Raw genomic sequence first — 14,821 nt, 5'->3', positions numbered from 1 at the left:
AGTGTGTTGCTGTACTGTGCTCTGCCTGGTATTGCTTTTTTGCATCCCAGTCTGAAGCCTTGTAATGAGTGCTGTGCGTGTGTAGTAATATAACATTGCAAATACACCTATTGCTGTTACCTGTGAATGATGTCAGCCCCAATCAACATATGTTGTAAACTAATAAAGATGAATTAAGTTTACATAAACAGACTTATTTCAAACCCATGCAAACAAACATATTTATAACTGAATGAAACTCAATAAATACAGAGGAAAGAACTTTTGAAGGGGAAAGAACAGTCATTTCCATTTCACAAACACATACACCAACCATGTCTTCCACAGGTCAGTGTACATGCAGATGTGACTGCCTGTACTCTCCCGTGAAGTGGAGTGGTAAGGGTAGTGCAGCAGCCTGAAACACCACATGGAATGCAGGGAGGGTGCGTAGGGAGGTCCTGGAATGCAGTTCTCTGTGGGTTGCAGAGGGATGTGAGCACAAGTCTGCTGAACCTGAAGGTCAACAAGAGCCTGCAGCATGTCTGTTTGCTGTTTGAGAAGTGTTGGCATCTCCTGCAACACATCTCTCTCCTTTGCTTGTGCCTTTCTCCTCTCCGCCCTATCCCTGGCCACGCTGTCCACAAGAGAGATCCTCCAAGTCCTGTGCTCGGTATCTGAAGCAGCAGAGGCTTGCAGGATCTCTTGGAACATGTCATCCTGTTCCTTCTCCTCCTTATCTAGCCGAGCGACCCTGCTGGTGTGGATGGAGAAACCCTCAAGGCCACATTTCTATCTGCAAAACATACAATGCAAAGAGGTACTATTGAGAGTATATTCAGAAAATAAATGGAAACTTCATATGCTGAACTCACTCCCCTTGACCTACACAACTTGCAAGCACTACCTTCTCACTTCTCTTCAGGATTCATACAGCACAGTGGAAGATCCAGCAATGGTGAGTACAGCCCAGGGGCAGAGTTGAAATAAGGAGGGGATAGCTCATGGGAATGAGTATATGCTGAGCTTTAAAGAGGAGAGGCATGTACCTGGCCACTCGGCTGCAGAGTTCAAAACAATGATGAGATCAGTCAAGGTGGAACACTGTGGGACACCTCCTGGAGGCCACTAAAGTCGATGTAAGTAACACAGTGTCTACATTGACACTGTGCCAACCTAACTTCATTGACCTAAGCACTACACCTCTTGTGGAGGTGGAGTTAAATCGGAGTCAGTGAGAGCAGTATTTTAGTGTACACGCTTACAGAGTTAGGTCGACATAAGCTCCCTTGTGTAGACTTAACTGTGTACAATAGACCAGGACTAAGTTAGAATGTTTTTTCTGTTAGTGCTCTGATCAGAGGTCTGCAACAACTGGGCAGGGGAGAGACTGTAGCTGAACAGTCCAGACCTGGACTGTTGGTAATTTCAAAGACACAGCTTGCTTTAATATTAAGGTACAGAATATCATGATAAAACACAACTATGTTTGGGAGAAGAGCAACCAATAGTTTAATTGGCCAGCCAAGCAAATACTCTTAGTAATAAAAAAACCCTACTGTGACCGCATGTGTACACTAATCAATCATTGATTTATAAATTAACCATTTTAAACACATTTGTATAAAAATTAACACTATATACAGACTTGGCTGATTTTTTTTTAATTTAAAAATATCTTGACTACATCACAAAACTCAAATTTAAAAAAACAAAACAACCACCCACACATACAAGCCTTAATCAGCAGAGGGTTATTACTGACTGTTCCCGATTAAGACGTTCTCCCTTAGAATACTGTTCTGAACTATGTATTTAAAATATATTTAATGAGAAGTTAAGACACAAGTTTACTTTCCAGAATTAATGGAAATCTAAACCTCCACAGTTTTCAAATCAGAAAGACAAACTGATTTATGTAATTCACAGAAAGCATGAAAAGCTTATCAATAAAGTACTGTCTTTTTGTAAGTGGGTATAAGACCTTTCAAATTTATTCCATACATTTACATGGCTGCTCTGCTATTTTTGAAATACATGTAATAGAAATAGCGAGATGTTTTCTACGACTGCTCTGTAAAACGCAACAGAAAATCAAAAATTTTGAAACATTGATTATCAGTGGTTACACAATTGTTAAATGCATTATTTCAGCTATACGGATATTGAAACACTCTGCTACTTGCAGGTCAAAAGTGACCTTAACCTTGTATTCACACCCATGAGGTAAAAGACTTCAGAGAAGTAACTGCAAGTGGAAAGGTCTCAGAAATGCATGCTGGTTTATTACAGCAATTGCTGATTGGATCCACTGATATATATGTATCTGATCAAGTCAAAGTATATATCAGAATAGTGCAGGATGGGAAATAAATAGACACACTTTGTTGACATAGACGACCCAGAATCTGGAACAGAACAAGGAATATGACCATTTTTTGGATGGAATCCAAGGCATAATCATTCATATCAGAACTGGCAAGCCTGATTTAGATTATGCAGTAGAGAACATGGGAAGTTCAGGTGGCACAGAGCCTAAATTTAGACAAGATGCTCCTCTTGCTGGTGTGCACTACCGTTTGCCAATTCAAATTTCAACAAGAATTATTTTTCAGGTTTGAATATATTGTGCAAGACATTTTCACTACAAATGGTAAAAATTAAATTAAATTCGAAAGTATGCAAGAACCATAAAAAGACGACAACTTTTTGCAAAAGGTATGCCCTTCATGCTCAAATGCTGGTGCATACAAGTTTTTGCAGGTTCAAGTTAGCTGTCAGGTTTGTTTTATTCTTGAACTGTCATTACAGTTTATTGAATCAAAATCGTCTTCACCTATCTTCACCACTCCTAATATCATAATAATTAAATCATTATACCTTGTGAAAGTGGATCCTCAAGGTGCTCATTTCTCCCACACACACACACACAAAAAGATGCAGCTATTTTCCTGTTCACTCATCCCTCTGTTCTTTGCTGGAAATAGAATGTGCATGTACAGAATATCAAAATGTGTGATCTATACGCAGAAAGAGTGGCGGCAAAAAAAACTGTTGCTGAAATCAGCAAAATCCAGGAAATTCAGAGGAAAGGCTGAAACTTCATACCTAAACTCACTGATCATCCTTTGTTATTGAGAGGCAATGTCTTTTTTATTTTCCTTTCCAGGAGCCTCTTCTCAGATAGCTGGGATCAAGCCAGGGCCCCCACCCAATTAACAGTACTGGATGGGCATGGTAGTTGTGACTCCGACACCCCTTTTCACATCCCAGAGTTGAGAAATCCTGCTGAAAACCACCCTTTTCCTACTTACAGGCAACCCAAAGGACAGGTAAAACCCAGTTTTAACTCAAAATTTCCTGATTTTAGACAGACCTTTTAATTTCATTTTAAATTTAAGAGTTTGTTTTATTAGTTGATCTTAAATCACAAGCAATAGTAAAATAAAATCAAAGTTAAATAACGTAAGAATATTGGATATAACTGAAATGAAAAAGTCCAGATGACCTTGTAAAATCACAGATTCATAGAAATGTAGAGCTGAAAGGGATCTCAAGAAGTCAAATTAGACAAATTAGAGGATTGGGCCAAAGGAAATCTGATGAGGTTCAACAAGGACAAGTGCAGAGTCCTGCACTTAGGACAGAAGAATTCCATGCACTGCTACAGACTAGAGACTGAGTGGCTAGGCAGCAGTTCTGCAGAAAAGGACCTAGGGGTTACAGTGGACGAGAAGCTGGATATGAGTCAACAGTGTGCCCTTGTTGCCAAGAAGGCTAATGGTATTTTGGGCTGTATAAGTAGGGGCATTGCCAGCAAATCGAGGGACGTGATCATTCCCCTCTATTCGACATTGGTGAGGCCTCATCTGGAGTACTCATCCAGTTTTGGCCCCACACTACAAGAAGGATGTGGAAAAATTGAAAAAAGAGTCCAGCGGAGGCCAACAAAAATAATTAGGGGGCTGGAGCACATGACTTATGAGGAGAGGCTGAGGGAACTGGGATTGTTTAGTCTGCGGAAGAGAAGAATGAGGGGGGATTTGATAGTTGCTTTCAACTACCTGAAAGGGGGGTTCCAAAGAGGATGGATCTAAACTGTTCTCAGTGGTACCAGATGACAGAACGAGGAGTAATGGTCTCAAGTTGAAGTGGCGGTGGTTTAGGTGAATCTCTTTCACTAGGAGGGTGGTGAAGCACTGGAATGGGTTACCTAGGGAGGTGGTGGAATCTCCTTCCTTAGAGGTCTTCAAGGTCAGGCTTGACAAAGCCCTGGCTGCAATGATTTAGTGAGGTCCCTTCCAACCCTGATATTCTATGATTCTACGAAAATCCAGCCTCTTAGGCTGAAGCAGGACTAAGTAAACTCAGAAATGATGAGACTGAATCTACTTTAGAAAATAAATATTCTCTAGACTGCAACATTTTGATAATCATTGAATTATTACAATCATTCTGAAATGTATATTTATCTTTCTGTTGATTTTCCAATTCCCTTGGGACAACAACACTACAAGGTTACAGGACTCGCCCCTTCAGTTGCTTAGCAACCAGTAGCCTTGAATAGAAGGTAGGACAAAAAGTACACAGTATGATAATGTATCTTGCATTGCAATGTACAATAGAGTCCAATTTTTTAGTATTATTAATGCCATAGTTCTCTCCTGATCCTAGTCAGTAAATGAATTCTTCCCATGATCAATGGAATTGTTGTTATGACTGGTCTATTCTGATATGGTCAAAGATTGAACACTTTTAGTTTATACTAACAGCAAATTCATTTAAAGTCTGCTAACAATAGTGTTGGTAACAAGTTCTACTTCAGAGAGTTCAAGGGTATTTGTTCATGCCAAACCAAAGAACAAAGCATCAAGGACCATAACCTGGTAAAGATGCATAATAAAGGTGAGTACATAAAAATTAGTGGAGCCTTTTACACTACATTTCTGGGCAGGTAACTATACACCCAATCCTGGAAGCCTTCTGTGTAAAGAATGATCATTGAATTCAATGGAATTTCATTCAGGGAAGGTTTGCAGGATCATAACCCAAGTTAATTGCTTTTTTCTGAGGATCCTGCTGCAGCAGGGATGGCATGTTAATATTACTACTTATGTTACTACTTACATGTTAATGTAATGTTACTACTTACATGTTAATATTACTACTTATCTTCTTTCTTTTCCTTTTTGTCTAGTATAGGTTTGTTCCAGGTAATTCAAATAGTTAGGGTGAAAGAGTGACTTGCCCATTAGTTTTCATTCTTCAAATGTCTAAAGAAATCTATTTAAATAAAACAATATTATTTGAATGGACTCATGCAGTTCTTATCCTCATAAAATAAATTAGGACTTAAAAGTTACTTACCAACCTCACTTGAATCAATAGTAATTTAACTTTAAATGCAGTGCTAAATAACCATAAATAACATCATGTTAATTTTTTGGAGATTAATAATGTGAAATAATTTGTCTTTATATTTTAAGACTACAAGTTCTATCTGGCTTTACGATTGCTATACTACCAGATGTTTATAAGTAGCTCTCCAAAATAATCATCCACAACTGAGAAAGTTTATTTTCCTCCTAACGTAGCAGCTAAGCATTCAACCATGCAGTTAGCTAACAACAGTAATTTCCCCAAAGAAACATACATAAGACAAGAACATGCAGTGTCCATTAGTCATTTGTCAAGTTTTGTAGACAATAATGCAAGAGGGAATTGTATAGAGAAATCCAATTGCTTTCTTTACATTTTATTGTCACATTGAACTTGTCTCTGACAACAAAAGAAATATCTTGTTTTGTGAGTTACATATGCTACTAGAAAAAATAAATGGATAAGAGGGTGTATTTACTCTAGGATTACGGTCTATTCTTAGGGACAGACTGCTCACTAAAATTCATGAACTAAAATTCTAGAAGCTGTTTTGTGACACCTATGTATGTGAACACCAGCATCACAACTGATACTAACTGGCACCATCAATGGCAATCTTATCGGAGATGAAGGACTGAATTGATGTGGAAATTTAACAACCGCCTTCAACAAGAAAGCCGCTAGGCACATTGTCAGAACACATTGCCATTCCCCATGCTGTATCTAATCTGTGGATAAACAGAAACTTTACTCTTCAGTCTTCTGTTTCACAGAAGCAAGTTTTCCACTCCAGGTGAAGATAGACAAAGCTAATGGTCATCAGAAATTAAACAGGGGTTTGAAAACCAACCAATTTAGAGGTTCTCAGGAGATTCTCATAGAATCATAGAATATCAGGGTTGGAAGGGACCCCAGAAGGTCATCTAGTCCAACCCCCTGCTCGAAGCAGGACCAATTCCCAGTTAAATCATCCCAGCCAGAGCTTTGTCAAGCCTGACCTTAAAAACCTCTAAGGAAGGAGATTCTACCACCTCCCTAGGTAACGCATTCCAGTGTTTCACCACCCTCTTAGTGAAAAAGTTTTTCCTAATATCCAATCTAAACCTCCCCCATTGCAACTTGAGACCATTACTCCTCGTTCTGTCATCTGCTACCATTGAGAACAGTCTAGAGCCATCCTCTTTGGAACCCCCTTTCAGGTAGTTGAAAGCAGCTATCAAATCCCCCCTCATTCTTCTCTTCTGCAGACTAAACAATCCCAGCTCCCTCAGCCTCTCCTCATAAGTCATGTGCTCTAGACCCCTAATCATTTTTGTTGCCCTTCGCTGGACTCTCTCCAATTTATCCACATCCTTCTTGTAGTGCGGGGCCCAAAACTGGACACATTACTCCAGATGAGGCCTCACCAGTGTCGAACAGAGGGGACCGATCACGTCCCTCGATCTGCTCGCTATGCCCCTACTTGTACATCCCAAAATGCCATTGGCCTTCTTGGCAACAAGGGCACACTGTTGACTCATATCCAGCTTCTCGTCCACTGTCACCTCAAATGAAGAGCTAAACGGAAAACTTTCATTTAGCACTGCGATTTGTAAATCACATTCAAGCCTTGACACCCAGGTGACAGGTGAACCATAAGTCTCTAATACAGACTAAAGTTTAAATGATCTTTTAAATATCAAGTTGCACCATGCTCAGGTTTGGTTTTTGTTTGTTTGCTTTTTTAAGTAGGCCTAAACATGTGTCACTTGCATTTAATGGACAACTGAATTTTTTTTTAAATATTTACATTGACTTTCCATAACAAAAAACTATATGTCATATGGTAGTTGTATGTAGAATACACAGCATACACTATTAGACATAATCTAATTGTCATCAGAAGGACACCAAAAAAACCCACGGTCACACAAAGTATAGTGACAGCACTTCAGATCGCCTCCTTCAGAGTTTATGTAGGGCTGAAAGTGATCTGATATGGCAGTATTTCCTTGCTCCTCCGGCCAACTATACTTGCTTTTCTCTGCAATGGTGCAGAGCAACACAAGGCACCAGCCTTCTCCTCTCCCTCCTACACACATCCCAACTCACCAAACCTCTCACTAGAATTACACACAAAAGGAATATTGAATGCAGCCAACAGTGGTTGCGGATTAATTGTAAAGAGAGGTTACTAGTAACTGTTCTTTAAGAGTTTTGTCTGAGCATTCCTACTAATGGGATTCAAGTACCACTAGCATTGAGCTGCAGAACTGTACAGAAAAGCCATGTCCACTGGAGGTGCAGTGGCACTCTTCAGCTAAAATAACATCTATCTCTTTGGTCACTCAATTACAGATCTAAAAGTGGCAATTCTTCAACAAAAAAACTTCAAAAACAGACTCCAACGAGAGACTGCTGAATTGGAATTAATTTGCAAACTGGATACAATTAACTTAGGCTTGAATAAAGACTGGGAGCGGATGGGTCATTACACAAAGTAAAACTATTTCCCCATGTTTATTCCCCCCCACCTCCCGCTGTTCCTCAGACGTTCTTGTCAACTGCTGGAAATGGCCCACCTTGATTATCACTACAAAAGGTTCCCCCCCACCCCCCGCTCTCCTGCTGGTAATAGCTCACCTTACCTGATCACTCTCATTACAGTGTGTATGGTAACACCCATTGTTTCATGTTCTCTGTGTATATAAATCTCCCCACTGTATTTTCCACTGAATGCATCCGATGAAGTGAGCTGTAGCTCATGAAAGCTTATGCTCAAATAAATTTGTTAGTCTCTAAGGTGACACAAGTCCTCCTTTTCTTTTTGTGGATACAGACTAACACGGCTGCCACTCTGAAACCTATCATTAGCTCTGTGTATATAAGGGAGCATGCCCCCACTCAGACCCTTTCAGTTCCTTCTCCCAAGACCAGAGTTAGTCCTGAAATACAAATAACTCTGATGCAGAGAAGAAGGTGGATGTGTAGTGTGAATGCACAGAGACAATTCTCAAACAACAACAGTAACCGTAAGGACTGGTCTACCCTGAAAACTTACATTGGCATAGCTACATCTCTCGGGATTGTGAAAAATCCACATCCAAGAGACATAGCTACACCAACTTAACCCCCAGTGTAGAAAGCACTAAATTGATGGAAGAACTCTTCTGTTGACCTAGCCCTCCTCTCGGGGAGGTGGAATAACTACAGCACCATGAGAACCTCTCCTGTTACTGTAGTGAGTGTTTACACTGAAGCACTACGGTGATGAAGCTGCAGCACTGTAGCTGAGCCACTGTAGTGGTTTAAGTGTAGACAGACTCACACTCTTCGAGACTCTCTGTACATTCCCACTAATGAGAGATTAGCAAGCCATGCCCCCATTGGAGGGTGGTGAATAAGGAGTTCTAGGCAAAAATGGAATTAGGTCAAATTGGGCAGAACATGATACCAAGTCTAATAGTAGTGCTTAGTGAAAGTATGAACTCAATTCCATGGTACTTTTTGCAAATCTCTACCGGGGAACTAGTCTTAAAGGGGTGATAGAGGAAGCTGTGTCCTTAGAGGAGTGTGCCTTTAACCCATAGCTATTGGCTTCTTGGATAAGGAATAGCCATGCTGAATACATCTCTTGATCCAGTGGCATAGAGTCTGTTATTAATAGCCTCCTCTCTACATCTCTACCCATAAGCTACAGACAGTCTGTTTAATTGTCTAAATGCTTTAGTCCAAGGGTTGTCAAACTTCATTGCAGCGTGGCCCCCTTCTGATAGCAAAACTTACTATACGACCCCAGGAGAGGGGACTGAAGCCTGAGCCCTGTCGCCCTGTCACCCCGGGGCCAAAGCCCAAGGGCTTCAGCCCCATGCAGGAGGCCTGTAACCTGAGCCCCGCCACCCGCCTCTCTGGTACCAAGGAGAGCTTGTGTTCTACCACGACGCTCCAGATTGAAGACAGCAGCGAATACTGCTGCACAAAGTCAAGCAGCTGAGGCAAAGCCAACAGCTTTGATGTGAGTTCCCTGATGTGAGAAGAAACTGCCAGCATCCGAGTATCCAGAAGCAATGGACTGTCACTATAACTCGGCAGCAGAGCCTCAAGCCGAGAATGGGTGTGTGCTGAAGGTGATGTTGGCACCAGTAAGGAGCTCCCGTAGGAAACGTGCCGATGGCAGAGAAAGAGAACAATGCCTCTTCTACTTGGACTCTCTCTGCATATTGGAATGCTTCCTCCTCCTCTTTCTCCCCAGAGCAGAGTCACAAGGTGGACAGGAAGCCTGCCTTTTGGTTACGGCATCAGCCAGCACCAATTCTGATGGCACCAAAGACTTCAACAGTGACGCCAATACAGACCATGTTGATGATGCATGTTGTCTAGATGAAGCCTGCAGTGCTGGACAGGAAACTTAGACATTGTACACATTAGCACTGGGGAGGTGGACCTCAGGCCTGACAAGGCAGGACTGGCTCGGTGCATCTCAGGCTTCTTTAGTGACGACACTAACACAAAAGCAGACTTCTAACTTCCCACAGAGTATCACGATGGTCCAGTTTAAGGCTTACTGAAGCCAAATGCATTCGCAGAGCAAGCTGTCTGATCTTCTTTGTCTGAAAAAAGCATCTCAAATCATGCACTGCAATATGATGTGTGATTCTCCCAAGCACACAAGGCACTGGATATGTGTTTCTGACTTAGGGAAGACTACTGAGCAGATCACACTCCTTTTGAATTCCCTACGTGGTTCAGGACACAACGTGGTCTCAGCAGAATGAAGACCAATCGTCTCAACTAAGCTAACTATAACCACCTATTGGAAGAAAACAAACTAACTAGCCTTTGCTGACAAGAGAAAGAGATCCATTAGCTGTCAGGGGCAGCAAAGACACTGAGATGAGCTAGAGAGTGCAACCCCTTATATTCACAGAGCCAAGGATATCATTCGAATGCAAGAGCACTACTGCACTCCCCAGCAGACATGGCTTTTTATAAAGTTCTGCAGCTGTATGTTAGAAGCGCTGAATCCCATTAGTGGGAATGCACAGAGGCTCTCCAATCAGAAATAATTGTTTTATTATGTTGCTACAAAAGATCCTTCTAATGGCAATAATGTTTCTTTACTTATTGTGTAATTCCAATGCTACATAATAAAAGAGTTAGCCAACATGGCTGCTTCTGTATACAATATGGTGCCAGACTGGAATTACAACCATAAGTGAAACCCTTGAAGTATGAGGGGGAAATGGTTCCCTAACAACTTTATATTAGTCTGTTGATGTTCCCCCCACAAAGCTCATGTGTTTTCACCCCAGCCCAAATTTCCTAAAATTTTTTTTTTTGGGTCTGGTTAGACCTCTAATTACAACTCAGACTAAAGGTTAAAAACTGAATGTGTCTTTGAAGCGACTTCTCATAAGAAACATTGCTGAATGACAGATGGATCACACAACAATTTCCAATTTATTAAATGGCTAGGCAGATAGATGAAAAGCTACCAACGACTTCATTGTTCCAAACTGTACTGGGAGAAACAGTGAGATTTATAACACCTTTAAGTATGAGGCTAAAAGAAATAATCCAAATGTGGTGACATTTAGTGACTGTGGTACCAAAAACAAATAATTTTTGCTTTGGTCCAGCAGTAAAGCCAGAAAACTGATCAATGTAACAGTGCTTAAAAGTAAAAAAAAAAAAAAAAAACTTAAGAGAAAAGACAGGCTTGTTTGTAGCGTTGTTCACCCCAGTTCAAAGGACCGGTTTTTAAAGAGACAGAGTTAGCATTAGAGCAGCAAACACTTAAAGAACTGTAGAGGTTACTGGAGATGCAGAGGAGCGCTGGAATGGGTTACCTAGGGAGGTGGTGGACTCTCCTTCCTTAGAGGTTTTTAAGGTCAGGCTTGACAAAGCCCTGGCTGGGATGATTTAGTTGGGGATTGGTCCTGCTTTGAGCAGGGGTTTGGACAAGATGACCTTCTGAGGTCCCTTCCAACCCTGATATTCTATTATTCTAAATCACAATATAAGTGATGGACTGACCCAACTAAAAACAGAAGTAGTCAGACTTTTTTTCTATTTTTATAAAGTCTATTTTGTGGGCTTAAGATCTCACTTTTTGGAGTTAATACATTCTTTCACACTGAATCTCTCTTTATAATTCCAATCTCCTTGAGAAAATATCAGAAACTGTCTAAAGATGAGGCTGTGACATTATGCCCCGTATTCTTCATAGAAATATGCTTATGATAAGAATATGGCATAATTAAGATGTACTTTATGCAAGATGGGTCATGTGAGATATCATTGGAAAGGTTATGATTTACGGATATGATTATCCTATTTGTATGCATGTATTATTTTTGTATCTAAAGTTAGGACGATGAACTATGTAACAATTATCACTCTGTTTTCACCTGGGGAACACTCACCAGGCAGAATGCAATCAGCCTGGAATGAGCCATTACAGAGAACAACAGGACTTTTAAAATGCTAATCTCCCTCCCTCCTGAGAAGTTTCCTGGGATGCTGCTTTGACTCTGCAGGGTCAGGTGATCATGCCACCTGGCACTGGACACCATCTTGGACTTCTAGTGTTTTTCCCACTAAAAGGGGGTGTGGGTCAAACTGGGAAACAAAGGATTCTCGCCATTTGCAAATCCTATTTAAGGCCGGGAAGTGAGTTAATCTTGGTTCATTCTTCAAAGAATCCCAACCCAAGATGACTGCTGGAAACACCTAAAACTGAACTGGGGAAGACCTGGACCCAGGCTAGAAGGGGTTTGTCCTGTGAAAGAAATATCTGGAATTCTAAACTCAAGAAAGAGCTGTCTGTCCACAAAGTAATTCTTCATTCTGCTGAAAACAACATTTAAGGTGAGAAATTACTATTTGTAGCCAATTTCTTTAGTGTATTAAGCCTAGTTTGCGTGCTTGTTTTATTTGCTCAGTAAAATCTGCTTTAATCTGTTTGCCATCCCTTATAATCACTTAAAATCTACTTTTGTAGTTAATGAACTTGTTTTTTGTTTATTCTATAACCAGTTTGTGTAATTCATAACTGAGGGGGCAAAAAGCTGTGCATATCTTCCTCCACATTGAGGGAGGGAACAGATGTCATGAGCTTATGCTATATAGATCGCTATGCAGCACACGACAATATAGTTTTGGGTTTGACCCTCAAAGGAGGCGTGAGGGCAATCCCCAAGCTGAGTCTTCCCACGCAGAGCTGACCTCAGTGTCTGTGTGCCTTTGCAGCTGGGTGTGTCCCTTCCTGTGTGTGTGTGTGTGTGTGTGTGTGTGTGCGCGTGCGCGCTCGCACTCACATGAGGACTGCAGATGACCCAATGGTTTTAAACCTGTGAATCCGAACTACATAAGTCATCCCAAAGGATCTGAAGAAACAGTTGTATAACTCTGGATAATTCTTTTTCTAGCTGCATTTTCAGATAGTTATACTGCTACATGATTTGGCAATGGATTGTTTTTAAACTTATTTTCTACTCTAACTATGTAAAAAAACTGCACCTTCTTAAACAGATTCCCTATATCTGTTGAGTTACCTCTTAACTTTACTGACAAAGGCAAGTTTCTACCACTTTGTAGTCTTGTTAGAGCTGAACAGGCTTCTGCAGAAAATTTTCAACTGAAAATTAGTTTTTGTCCAAGTTTTCTGCACATTTAGACTTCTCAGCAAAATATGGAAAACCAAAATAATTTTATTAAAAATCATGTTGCAGTGCCTCGTGGGAATTGTAGTTCAAGTGCCTTATGCTCCCATGCTCGTTTATTGGCTGGACTCTCTGACCCAACTGTTAATACTTCGGTGCTAACACAACTGTGGGAGTTAACTACTCCTTTCTAGGTACCAACAATATTGTTTATTAAGTTCTAATCAGTTACACCTGTGCAGATCCATTGAAGACCAGGAGTCCCAGAAGTATCATTCAGGGCCCAATTTGGTCTACGAAGCTTAATTATGGCAATAATGTACTAGTTATAAAGAACCCAGCTTGACTTCCATGAAGAATTTACAGAACTATCATTTAAGAAAAAAGAAGAAAATTTCATTTTACCTGCAAAGCCATAAAATTTGATCTGGAAGTCACAGACACAAATATGAATCCCTCCCTTCCCTCTCCCCCCAAAAATATCACTCATACACTTATATTTCACAATAGTACCCTACTTTTACATAAAGTATTGATCAAAATAAAGATGAACCTAAGACTTTGTTAACTAAGATAGTTATGTTTGTAACAATAGTCTTGTGCCTAATAAGTTTTACTGAATTCTTCACAGCTGGGACTTCGAGTTTAGATCGAATTTAGCAGCGTTAGGTTGATTTAACCCTACACCCGTCCACACGACCAAGCTTGTTTTGTCGACTTAAAGGGCTCTTAAAATCGATTTCTGTACTCCTCGCCGGCGAGGGGTTTAGCGCTAAAATAGACCTCACTGGGTCAAATTTGAGGTAGTGTGGACGCAATTTGACGGTATTGGCCTCCAGGAGCTATCCCAGAGTGCTCCATTGTGACCACTCTGGACAGCACTCTCAACTCAGATGCACGCGCCAGGTACACAGGAAAAGCCCCGGGAACTTCTGAATTTCATTTTCTGTTTGGCCAGCGTGGCGACCTGATCAGCACAGGTGACCATGCAGAGCTCATCAGCCCAGGTGACCATGGAGTCCCAGAATCGCAAAAGAGCTCCAGCATGGACCAAACGGGAGGTACTGGATTTGACCGCTGTATGGAAAGAAGAATCCATGCAGGCAAAACTCTGTTCCAAAAGACGAAATGCCAATATATTTGCCAAAATCTCCAAGGGCATGATGTACAGAGGCTACAACTGGGACACACAGCAGTGCCGCGTGAAATTTAAGGAGCTGAAGCAAGCCTACCAAAAAACAAAAGGATGCAAATGGCCGCTCCGGGTCAGAGCCCCATACATGCTGCTTCTATGATGAGCTGCATGCAATTCTAAGGGGGGGCCCCTACCACTACCCCACAACTGTCCATGGACACCTGGAAGGGGGGAGTCTCACGCAACAGGGATGAGGAAGATGAGGAGGTTGAGGATAGCACATGGCAGGCAAGCAGAGAATCCCTTCTCCCTGGCAGCCAGGAACTGTTTATCACCCTGGAGCCAATCCCCTCCGAACCCTCCCAAGGTGGGCTACCAGACCATGAAGCCGGGGAAGGCACCTCTGGTGAGTGTACCTTTGTAAATATAATACAGGGTTTAAAAGCAAGTGTGTTTAATGATTAATTTGCCCTGAAGACTTGGGATGCATTTGCGGCCAGTATAGCTACTGGAAAAGTCTGTTAACTTGTCTGGGGATGGAGCGGAAATCCTCCAGGGACATCTCCATGAAGCTGTCCTGGAGGTACTCTAAAAGCCTTTGCCACACGTTGGGGAGAGGCCCGTTCATGCTGAGCTGTTTGCGTTTGGCTGAGAGAGATCTTCCCTGATACTAGCCATGCGGTGT

At 41.4% G+C, this 14,821-nt stretch overlaps 1 protein-coding gene across 2 annotated transcripts in view; it reads right to left on the bottom strand.

Annotated features, from left to right (window-relative positions):
• DNER (delta/notch like EGF repeat containing) overlaps positions 1-14,821 on the bottom strand; it is a 267,056-nt gene that overhangs the window by 223,941 nt on the left and 28,294 nt on the right. The window lies entirely within an intron of this gene.

Source organism: Natator depressus, chromosome 9 (genome assembly GCF_965152275.1).
Source record: "Natator depressus isolate rNatDep1 chromosome 9, rNatDep2.hap1, whole genome shotgun sequence".
Taxonomy (NCBI): Eukaryota; Metazoa; Chordata; order Testudines; family Cheloniidae; genus Natator; species Natator depressus.
Note: the sequence above shows the minus strand (reverse complement) of the source record. Positions and strands in the feature narration are given on the sequence as shown.